Raw genomic sequence first — 11,264 nt, forward strand, 5'->3', positions numbered from 1 at the left:
GGATTCATGTGGAAAAATTAAAGTCACATTGTCACTTATTAAGTGGGAACTGACTCACTTCAATAGGCTCACCAGAATTCTCTATTGTGAAGAATATGGATTTTGAATTATCTTACAGACTAGATGTGTGACCTTTGGATGAACCACATAAGTCACAAAGCTAGTAAGGATTGAAATTAGGATTAGATCTCAAGTTGAATGATAGTATTTATGAAATTGAAAAATTCATACTAAATACATACATGCATACTAAATACATACATCTGTCTGTGGGTAGACAGATTAGATACTATCGATGATTATGCTGAAAAGGCATGCAGAAAAAATCATAGTGACTAACATTTCTACCGTTTTCATTCTTTTTAAAAATTAAGATATCATAAACCTTAGTGACAACTGGAGTGTATGTGTGGTAACTAGTTAAATACTTTTCTCCTTTTCCTTGATTCTCATTTGCTATTCAACCCACTATGATTTGGCTATTTTCTTAATCATTCTGTTGAAAATACTGCTATGCAACAACATGCCCTAATTGCCCAAGTCGTCTCATTGTTTTCTACTTTCATCTTGTTTGACTTTTCTGCAGCATTTGACTCTCTTTTTCAGTCCTTTTTTGGAAGTCTCTGTGGATTTTCATGACATTACCCCCATCTGGTTTTTCTCTTATCTCTGTCATATCTTTCCAAGCTGCGTTCCATATCTGAATTTCTTTTCCCATTCTTAAATTATTTATTGGCATTTCATACTAGTTCCTCTGTCATCTGTCTCTTTATACTTCCCCTCACTGGTTACATTCAAACCTAGCGCTTCAACTATCATTAGTTATACTGCTGGATCTCAAGTCTCTCTTCTGCACACAGCTTTTTCCTAAGATCTGGTTCCTTGTGTCCCCCATCTTCTTGGACACATCCACCTCAATGCACGACAGGCATTTCAAATTTGATGAGCCCCAAATGAAAATCATCTCTCTTCTCTCAACTCAACTTGCTCATCTTCCACCATTCTCTATTATCTACCAAATTTCTAAATCAAGAAAACCCTTCACCGCCACATTATATCCATTCCTTTAATGGAGTAATGTGTCAGAAATTTTTGATTGCCTGGCCAAAAGCCATTCCTAGTTTTTTTCTTGATAAATAATATCTAGAAATTGTTTGGAGGAGCCATGTGTCTAGTTCAAAAGGAAGAGCTATGAATTGGTTATTTTAGTCTTGGCAATCCCATCCATTTCTGCCACATACTCATTTATCTATATTCTTCTGCACCGCATGGCCATTTGACTCATTCTTGGCCTATGAAAAGTAATGGAATGTCACCTGCATGACCTCTCAAAGAGCTTTTTCCCCTAGATAAAATTGGGTGAAATTACACTTTGTCCTTGTCCCCTTTCTTCCTCTTTGGGATACTGTCATGTGAGATAATGATGCTTGGACTATGGCAGCTATCTTGCTACAGTGAGCAAAAAGTCTTAGAATGAAAGCCAATATGATGAGGATGCTGGTATAGAGGAATCAAGTGCAATCTGTGAGCTAAGGGTGGAGTACCCAAATGGAAAACTCTAGAAAACTGCTGGCAGCATGAGAGTATCCAAATAATTGAGAAAAATTAAAAAGTCAAAAAATTAAAATTTGCCAGCCTTGACAGTTATATCCAATGTTATGCACTGAAATGTAAGAAAAACAGGAACCTCCGTGGTGAGCAATAAAGATAAAAATATGGATGGAAAGGAAAGCCTACCATAATATTAAAAATTTGTGATTATTTACTATATGATAAAATCTTAAAATTTTATTTATAATGTACTTAAAAAGAAGCTATTATGGACAGGCAATTGATCAGTTCTGAATATATATTTTTGGAATGTTATAATACAAGCTGAGCTTCACATGTCCAGAGCCACATTTTGCTAATCTAAGTCAGTTGTCTGTTCCTCTTACATACTTTGTCCTCTGAAATTCTGTTACAGTTCAATATACCATTGCTCAGTGAGATCTCCAGACTGTGTACCTCAAACCTGCAAAAGTCAGGTTTAGTGATGCCCTCTCCTCCCTCTAACATCTGCATTATATAATAGTATTAAAGGTAACTTTTAAAGTAATAGAATGTTTTAAGTCACTCTCTTTTAGTTTGGCTAGTTTATTATTGAGTATATTTAAGTGGAGATTCTTCCTTTACTTAAAATCTCAGGAGAACCCAAGTAAAAACAGAAAAGATGAGAAGTCAAGTTTATGGAATTAATCTGGGGTTAGCACCTAAGATAATAAAGTGATTTGCTAATTGGCAGATCTACTCAAAGCAACTTTTGAGAGACTCATTAGTTTGCAGGTCACACTGAAATGGAAGGATTAAGGACTATAGACCTCATCTCAACTTTGTGCAGATCAATTTTTAAAGACTCAGAAAGGGCTGATATTATTGGCTAAATCAGCATATGTTTCAACCTTACCAGAAGACCTTGACAGAATGAGGAGGGCACAATATATGTGATTAAAATAATCAGTGATCTCTCAGGATCTTAAAAAAGGCCAAATTTATTAAACAATAAGTATACTCTGATGTTGTATAATATATGCCTTTGAGGTCTCATTTGCTGGGGGCAAAGAACTATCAATGGCTCCTCATTGCCAAAACAGGAACATCAAAACCTCGCATATGTGCTATCACTTGCCTCTCTTGCCTCTGATCCTGTTGAGTCTAAATGCTACCCCAGACTTCTTCACTCAGACCTTCAGGCAGCCACAACCACTGGACTAGAGTTGGCAATCCCTGGCTTATAAGATGGAATCCCAGCTTTTAGGCATCGCAAGCAGGACTTGCCTATTCTTTATTCTTACACTTGCTACTCCATGTCTTGTAACATCAAGCTCCATCAATAATGAGTTATTTGAGATTCTCTCAAACATTGAGCTGTATCTTGTGCTTTTGCTTAAGACGTCTGTTTTGCCTGAAATGTCCTCCTGACCCTCCCAAGTCTTTACCTGATTATCTCCTACTTATTCAGTCTCATGTTTTCATGAGGATGGAATTCCTAGAGTCATACCCTAGAAGCTCCTTTTGTGATGTTTGTGGAAAGCTGTTAGGGTAGTAAAGGAAGGCTTAGAATTGATTACTTTTCCCACAAAACATCTCTGTTTGGGTTCTATGACTCATAAAGTCATTCAAGAATTATTATAAGTAGTTGTGTTTATGGCACAACTACTATAACTTTCCATCTTCCCAGGAATCAGACCTAGTCTAGGCTCTGGCCTAGGGAACCAATGCCATCCTGTTCTCCTTATTGCTTCACTTTCCCCTCTGCCATAAGCCTATGCACACATAAAATTTTATCCTCTGGGTCCTGTTATCCTTCCCCTACTTCTCTAAAAAGGACAACTCTCAGTGAAACCACTAGTTCCTCACAATCAGGCAAACTCTAAATCCCAATTAGGATCAGCTGGAGCTCTGAGACATATTGAAAACATCTGTCATAAGGAAATTAACTCATTCTCTAAGATTTGTAACAGGCTCCCCCTTGCCTTTAGGAACCTGGGAAAGAGTGAGACAAAGAGATGTAGAAGTAAAAAAAAATAGTTTGTGAGTTGGGGTCCGGGGTAGAGCATGATAGGAACAGGCGATAAGATGGGGAAAGAAGGAGACTTAAACATTAACTCAAAGTAAAGCTCAACCAAGAACATTTTAAGGTTCATTACTGTATATCACAGTACTTTTTTGGTACTTTTTGAATTCAGAATGTGTATCCAGCACTGCACAAAGGACAGGGAAGGAGTCAACAGAAAGAGCAAACATGCTTCTTAAAGGACATGATTTTCTTGAAGACCAGATCTATACAAATGAAACAATTAAAATAATTCAAAACAACTTAGGACCAAGTATTGTCATCTGTGGCTTTGAGAACCCCTATACTTAACTGGCTCATTTTTTGCTTTGTTGGGAGGGGTGGTGGGAAAATGACAACATCTAGATCTGCAGGGCAGGCATCATATCAATTCTTTCAGCACTAATGAGAACAAAAACCCAACCAGTGATTTGAAGTATTAAGTACCACAACCATAATTAATCCTACTGAGAAATATTATGTGACAAGAGGCAAATATGTTTTCTCTCATTGTCCTTGAGCTGTAAAATTAAAGGCTACCTTAGCCACATTATTGGAGAAAGGCTTTCAAGGACTTTTGAAAACATCTGTCCTCCTCTCAGCATTGTTTGTTTCTTTAGGCAGAAGAGCATGCTCTCAGTGGAGCTGAAAACTGGCACGAGCTAGAGATTCAAGCTACTGTCGGGGACTAAGTAATTGCCCTTGTTATTCAAACTCTACTCATCAGTTTTTGCACCTTTGTGTGGACAACAAATTGATGTGAACAGGCTCCAGGTCCCAAGCTGAAAATGTTTCCAGGAGGAATAATTCAATGAACTGAGAAGATACACGTTGCATTTTTCATGAACTGCTTTGGGTTCCTGGAAATGTCAGTTATGTAATTATAGTATATTACGTCACTCCTCAGCACCATTACTTGGATAGAAGAGAAGTATTTTAGTTCAGCCATGGTACTGTGTAACTATCTGCCTAGAAACACACAATTATATCACAAACCTTAATGTATTCCAAACTGAGCAACTGTTCTCTCTCTAAAATCTTTCTGTATCCAGTTTTGTCCTGGTGAATGACACTTGCTTGAGTCAAAAACATGAGTATTATCTCTTAATCGTCATAGTCTGCAAATTTTACTATGTAGTGTCTCTCAAACCCTCAAACCCATGCACTTCTCTCCATCCTCGCTATCACTACCCTAGTTAACCTTAATCGCTACTGGATTAATGCAACAGCCCCAGGCAAATTTCATGTCTCTGGTGTTTGATACATCTGATCTAATCCATTCTTCACACTGATTCATTCTAAAACATATTACCTTGCTTAAAATCCTTTTAATGATACTTTTAAAATATGTCATTAAAATTCACTTTTTACTTGTTGTACAGCTCTGTGAGTTTTAGCGAATCCATAGAGTTTTGTAACTACTGCTGCCACAATCGGGATATAGAACAGTTAGCTTCACCTTCAAAAAATTCCCTCATGCTGCTGCTTTGTAGTCAGAACCTTTCCCCAACCCTAACCCTAGATAACCACTAATCTGTTCTCCATCTTTATAGTTTCGCCTTTTCCAGAAGGCCATATAAATGGAATGATAGAGTATATAACATTTTGCTCATCACAGTGCATGTGAGATTCCTTCATATTGCTGAATGTATTGATCATTCCTTTTTATTACTGTGTAGTATTCCATTGCATGCATGTACCTATGGTTTACACATGCATGTACTGAAGGACATTTGGGTTATTTCCTGGTGGGAGTAGTTATGAATACTATTATTGTAAGTATTTGCAGAAGAGTTTTTATGCTTAATATAAGCTTTTATTTCTCCAGGATAAATATCTAGGAGTGGGATTATTGGGCCACATGGCAAGTATAGATAAATGCCAAACTCTTCTCCAAGTGGCTGTACCATTTTTACATTCCATCATAATGTATAAGAGCTCAAGCTGATCCACTTCTTAACGCTTGATATTGCCAGGTTTTTGTTTTTGTTTTTGTTTGTTTGTTTTTGAGATAGACTTTTGCTCTTGTTCCCAAGGCTGAGGTGCAATGGCATGATCTCGGCTCACGGCAACCTCCACCTCCTGAGTTCAAGTGATTCTCCTGCCTCAGCCTCCTGAGTATCTGGGATTACAGGCATGCGCCACCATGCCCAGCTAATTTTGTGTTTTTGTAGAGATGAGTTTCTCCATGTTGGTCAGGCTGGTCTTGAACTCTTGATCTCAGGTGATCCACCCGCCTCGGCCTCCCAAAGTGCTGGGATTATAGGCGTGAGGCTCTGTGCCCCGCCTGACAGGATTTTTCAAATTGATGGTGTTCACTCTTCATAATATAACTTAAATATGGTGATATAAACTCAACTATTATTAATACATCTTATGTTAGATGATAAGGGAATAAGAGAGGAAGAAAACACAATATTTGCTTCATATATATACAGATACATACATGAATACATATATATACACATATACATACAAACATATTTATAAGAAAATAAGGAAGAAATACTCATAACAATTACAGTCCTCATTTCTGTAAGGAGACACATGGTTATAGCTGTCATTTGTAACTATCTTCTGCTAGTATACATTCCATATTTCCTTTGTTCTCAGTAATCACTTCAGTTGGTCATGGTTCTTTGCCTGGTAGGCAAAAAACACAACCAAGTAAAATTCCCATTATTTTTGAAGAGTCTGGGCCCTTAGCAGTCCTACCTGAATTGTGATGTTGTGGTTTTGCATTGGCTTTAATCAAAGAACAGGGTAGTACTAAGAAACACCCTAAAAGATCTCCAATGTTTAAGACATACTCTTCCTTGCCTCCCTTGTGTAGCAGCAGTCCAATTTCCCCTTGGTAACCAGGACTGATTACCCCATCCTACACAGTAGCTCCCTTCCTTGCCTGTTAATTCAGAGTCAGGAGGAGCCCAAGGTGACTAGTTAATGGTCGTCTTAACTTCTATTTCAATGAAATTATTGCTGTGTTTCCTAGTAAAAATATTTCTTCCATTGGAGCTAATACGTGTATACCAGCAGAACATAAGGTTGCAGGGATAGGAAGCAACCATTGTGCTAGTATATCACCAGGGGTAATATGAGTTGTGCCATTTCTATCAATTGATTCTTGGGACCCATGAATCCTGGCCATGGGAGAAACTGTATCATATATTGGATGCTGCTTCAGAGCATAGATAGCCTCTTGGAGGTACTGTCATATAATTGGCACTGAAATTGAGTCTTCAAAAAGCATTCCACTGTTTTTTTTTTTTTTTGAGACGGAATCTCACTCTGTCGCCCAGGCTGGAGTGCAGTGGTACGATCTCGGTTCACTGCAGGCTCCGCCTCCTGGGTTCACACCATTCACCTGTCTCAGCCTCCTGAGTAGGTGGGACTACAGGTGCCCGCCACCACGTCTGGCTAATTTTGTTTATTTTTTTAATTCTTTAGTAGAGACAGGGTTTCACCGTGTTAGCCAGGATGGTCTCGATCTCCTGACCTCGTGATCAGCCCGCCTCAGCTTCCCAAAGTGCTGGGATTACAGGTGTGAGCCACCATGCCTGGCCAAAGTATTCAACTATTCTATCAAGCTAGCTGCTTCAGGATGGTGGGGAACCTGGTGAAACCAGTGAATCCTATAGGCCTGGGCCCATTACTGCACTTCATTAGCTGTGAAGTGATTTCCTTGATCAGAAGCAATGCTGTGTGAAATACTATGATGGTGGATAAGGTTATGGTTGGTAGTTTTGGAAGAAACCGAGAAGGCAAATCCAACTCCAGATTAAATGTTTATTCCAGTGAGAACAAAACACTGCCCTTTCCATCAAATAAATGCTCCAGTGTAATCCACTTGCCATCAGGGAGCTGGCTGATCAACCTAGGAAATGGTCCATATTGAGGACTCAGTGTGGATTTCTGCTACTGACAGATTGGGCACTCAGCAGTAGAGTAGCCAGATCAGCCTTGGCAAGTGCAAGTAATGGAAATTCAGCTCCAATTGAGCAAGGTAAGGATACTGGGCTATTGCGTGGGTCAGAGGATGGAAATATGACTGTCCCTCAGGAGTCAGAACCCCCGCAATCTCATCCTCACTGATCCCTTTGGATCAGCTTCGTGTGGCCTCTCTTGCTGAGCAGTTTTTTATGATGTTCTTTGCCCACAGTGTGGAACAAAGACATGCAACCTTTTCCTCGGTTTATGTTCCTTGGTTTCAGAGAGCACCTAGACTGAGTTGGATCTTTGACTCTGATCATAAATCTCTGGAGAAAAACTTTGGTCCCACTTTGGCTTGGTTCCATCCTGCCTTTCCATGAACAATCAATTCTGGACAGCAAATTGGGCCATGTTTACCAACATGGATGGAGGGCAGGAAAAGGAAGCTTGAGGTGGTGAGGAAGACAGCATGGTGGTATGGACATAGATCATTTTCAGAGAAAGAAGCTGGTGCATGGACAGAAAGGTCAATAAATTTTTCATGATGGAAAAGTCATGTGATATTTTACTATGGTGAGTACAGGACTCCCTTTTTTACTTTAAAAATTTTATTTAAATGAGAGAGTGTACTTAAAGTGCTTGCACAGTGCCTAACTAAACGTATTATTATTATTGCTTGATTTGGCTCTGCCATCACAAGAGTACAAGCTTACTATAAAACTGGTTAATGCTTACTTCATCTGTTTCAGATGGTGGTTTTGAGTTTTAAACAAAAATCACATTTGATGGAAGCTAATCAAAAAATGGTACTAGATTAATCTTAATAAATGAAGCACTAAGCACAGTTGTTCCACCTTAATGTCTCTTCTGTGCTCCAGCCTTGTACCTCCAAAGACCTCCTGATTATGTCCACTGGGATGCCTCAATGACATCTCAAAAGCAACATGTGCAAAACTCCTTTTACTTCCCTAGTAGTCCCTTCTTAGTAACTGGCAACTTGTCCACCCTCACACTGTTGTTCAAATTTAATTCAGACAGTTGTCCTGATATCTCCGTGTATCTTAGTCCCTGTATCCACATGATCATGAATTCCTATTGATCCAGCCTCTGATTTATATCTTGAGTTGGTGTAATTGTAGTCTCTTCATTGGATTATTGAACAGTCTCCTGTGTGGTCTCCTTGTTTCCACCACTTCTCCCTCTCTAAATCATTTTCCATAGAGCAGCCAGGGTGATCTTTGCCAAACTCATACATTTATTTATTAGGTAACAAGATTCCTGAAGCGTCTATCTGAAGGCAAATATTTTGCTACTTCATCCAACTGGAGGTCACAATAATTATGAACTATCCCCAATCCTAAATTTATCTCCCAACAATTAGATTATACTGAAGTCTTTAGGAGAAGATTGTTAATGGACACCTTTTCAAAATAAACATTTCTTAGAAAATATTAACAAATATTGCCTTACATTAAATTAAAATTAGTTGTCAACTAAATTGTTTTGGGTGAATAAGGTCCTAGAGTCAAGAACAATAAGAATGATTATAAAAGTGGCAGTGTTTTATGTTTTATCATAAAACATATGCCACATAGGTTAAATAACTATTAACCTATAACCATGAGAACATTTCTGCCCTCAAAATATGTAGAAAAGTCCATGTTTTGGATAGAATATATACAATGTAATTCATCTCATTCAAAACACATGTGTGTTCCAGATACAACTTTTTTAGTCTCTTGAAAATTCAGGATTATGGATAGCTTATACGATGCTAATAAGATCAAATAGGACAAAAACACTTGTTTTATAATACTAGAATTAAAATATTATAAAAATGACATTATATTTCCCCACAACACCCCAATTAATTACAAAGCAAAAATGGTAACTTTTTACTAGACACCTCACAATCATCACCTTAATAGCTATTAGAGTAAACATCACCATTAATGGGGAAAATTGGCATCAAATGCCTTCTAATATGATGCATTGAGAAAAACGTGACATCCTTGAGTCCTGCCCATAGTGCAAAACTGAATCAAATCACAAAGAAATATCAGACAAGGTCAAATTGTCCCCTTGTACTCTTAAAAATGTGAATGTCATAAAACACAAAAAAAAGACCAAGAAACAGTTTCAGGTTAAGACATATAACCAAATACAATGATTGATCTGGGCCTTTTTTTTTTTTTTTTTTCCTATAAAGGATTTAATTGGGACAATTGGCAAAATCTGAGTAAAGTTTGTAGTTTAGATAATCGTATTGCTTTAATATTAATTTCCTAGCTGTGAAAATTATATTGTGGTTATCTAAGAATGCTTTGCACTGATATATTTAGGCATGAAGGAATATCATGTTCACACTTAACCTCAGACTCAGAGAAAAGTATATGTGTGTGTGTATACATATGTATATATACACAGAGAGAGAGAGAGAGAGAGAGAAAGAGAGAGAGAGAGAAAGTACAAGCAAATATGGTAAAATGTTAACACTTGGCTAATCTGGGTAAAGGATTCATGGATTTTTTGTACAATTCTTGCAATTTCATCTTAAATCTGAAGTTATGTCAAAATACTAATTTGTAAAAAATTAAAGGAAAAATAGACTCTACATTTGTCCCTATATTAGAATATTTTGGGGACATAGTCTCTTTAAATCAAGATTTTCCCACCTGCCAGAGGATTATCCTCTTCCTCAGAAAAGCATTCCTCTTTCTTCTATCCCTCTATGTTCAAATACAATCTGTCTTTAGTTGTTAATGAGATTGGTCCCTTCTACCCAAGCCTCAAGGGAAGAAAGAGTAGTCTGTACTGATAACTTCTACAGGACAATATTTATACGTATACAATTTAACATGATACATAGAATAATTTGTTATATAACAATTTTGGTTTTAACTCAGTAGAATTATATTTACAGAAAACTGGGACTTCACTTGGCTTTCACACAGGGACTTGACATTGATTGTTAGTGAAAGTTGTGTGTTCCTCAACAATGTTACCAAGCTTCCCATATATATGCCATACAGGCCAGATGCTGGGGAGGGGACAATAAGGGTGGAGGTGCCCTCATGTTGTTTGCAGTTGTAGTTAGGAAAAAATGTGACACTTGTGTCAAAAGTTAGATACCTACATATGAATCAGGGTGGTCCCAAGGCAGATAATTAATTTACTCTTGAGTTATAGACAATAAATATTGATTAAATTGTTTTGCATCCAATAAAAGTTAAGGAGGTATGTCAAGACCCACATTATTTGGATGGGCAGAGGATGGCAGGAAAGAGTCTGGGCACAGAGGGCAGATTAAGTTGGATTTGAACCTTGACTCTGCTCCTTACTGCTCTTATGATCCTAGGAATGCTCATTAGACTCTTCCAGCTCAGTTTCCTCATTTGGAAAAGGGAAAAAAATTTCTACCTTAAAGGGTGTTAAAAGGAGACAATGTTGGCAAATCACCTGATGTAAACAAGGCATTTATTCATTTAGTGATATAAGCTGAGTGCTCACAGCCTACAAGATTTCCATGGGCTTATCTAGAATAAATGTGTTAATAAAAATTATAAAACCCCTTTTAAAATTCAAAATTTTGATTTATTGAGAGGTTTTTTGTTTTTTTTGTGTGTGTGGGAAAAAGTCTTGCTCTGTCGCCCAGGCTGGAGTGCAGTGGCGCAATCTCCGCTCACTGCAAGCTCTGCGTCCTGGGTTCATGCCATTCTCCTGCCTCATCCTCCCGAGT

At 37.8% G+C, this 11,264-nt stretch overlaps 1 long non-coding RNA gene across 2 annotated transcripts in view; it reads left to right on the forward strand.

The window, feature by feature from the left end:
- Positions 1-11,264, forward strand: part of LOC103887630 — a 49,404-nt gene that overhangs the window by 34,037 nt on the left and 4,103 nt on the right. Inside the window, exon 4 of one of the 2 annotated variants that reach the window (XR_004176950.1) lies at positions 7,807-8,098. This is a non-coding gene — a long non-coding RNA (uncharacterized LOC103887630). Of the gene's footprint in view, positions 1-7,806; positions 11,112-11,264 lie in introns of those variants that run through there. The other variant, XR_004176949.1, reaches the window with a different exon arrangement.

This window comes from Papio anubis, chromosome 11 (genome assembly GCF_008728515.1).
Source record: "Papio anubis isolate 15944 chromosome 11, Panubis1.0, whole genome shotgun sequence".
Taxonomy (NCBI): Eukaryota; Metazoa; Chordata; class Mammalia; order Primates; family Cercopithecidae; genus Papio; species Papio anubis.